The following is a 760-nucleotide window of genomic DNA, read 5'->3' on the forward strand; positions in this document are numbered from 1 at the left end:
CAGCTGTCCCTGGGACCTTAGACTGTGCTCCCCCACCACCAGAGCGGTGTCATGAAGCTTCTCATAGCCTGACACAACAACCATGAGGCACTGGTGTGGGGTATGTGCAGTCAAAACTCCTGGGTCCTACCTCCTGAGGCCCAAGCCCCAAGGGGACGTGGGACACCCCCTACCCAACACCAAATGTAACTCTTTCTGAAAAGCAGTGAGTTCATAAAGGTAAGGTATTCTTTAACTTTCCGTGTAATTATATGGTCATGAACACAAATACATCCAGGTATGGTTAGGCACACTCTAATTCCAGAATCCTAGGAGCTGAGGGAGGAGGATACTGTGTTCTGGTCCAGTCTGGGCCACAAAGTGAGACCTTATGCCAAACAAAATAAAAGAAAAAACACATTGAGATAGTTTGAATGTGCTTAGTACAGGGAGTGTCACTATTAGGAGGTGTAGCTCTGTTGAAGGAAGTGTGTCACTGTGGGGGTGGGCAAAGAAATCCTCCCCCTAACCACGTGAGAGCCAGTCTTCTCCTACTGGCTTTCAGGTGAAGATGTAGATCTCTCTGTTTCTCCTCAGCTCCTCCAGCATCATGCCTGGATGCTGCCATGTTCCCACCTTGATGATAAAGGACTGAACCTCTGAACCTGTAAGCCAGCCCTGTTAAATCTTGTCCTTATTAAGAGTTGCCTAGATGGCACACGCCTTTAATCCCAGCACTTGGGAGGCAGAGGCAGGCGGATTTCTGAATTTGAGGCCAGCC

This window comes from Mastomys coucha, unplaced genomic scaffold (assembly GCF_008632895.1).
Source record: "Mastomys coucha isolate ucsf_1 unplaced genomic scaffold, UCSF_Mcou_1 pScaffold19, whole genome shotgun sequence".
NCBI lineage: Eukaryota > Metazoa > Chordata > Mammalia > Rodentia > Muridae > Mastomys > Mastomys coucha.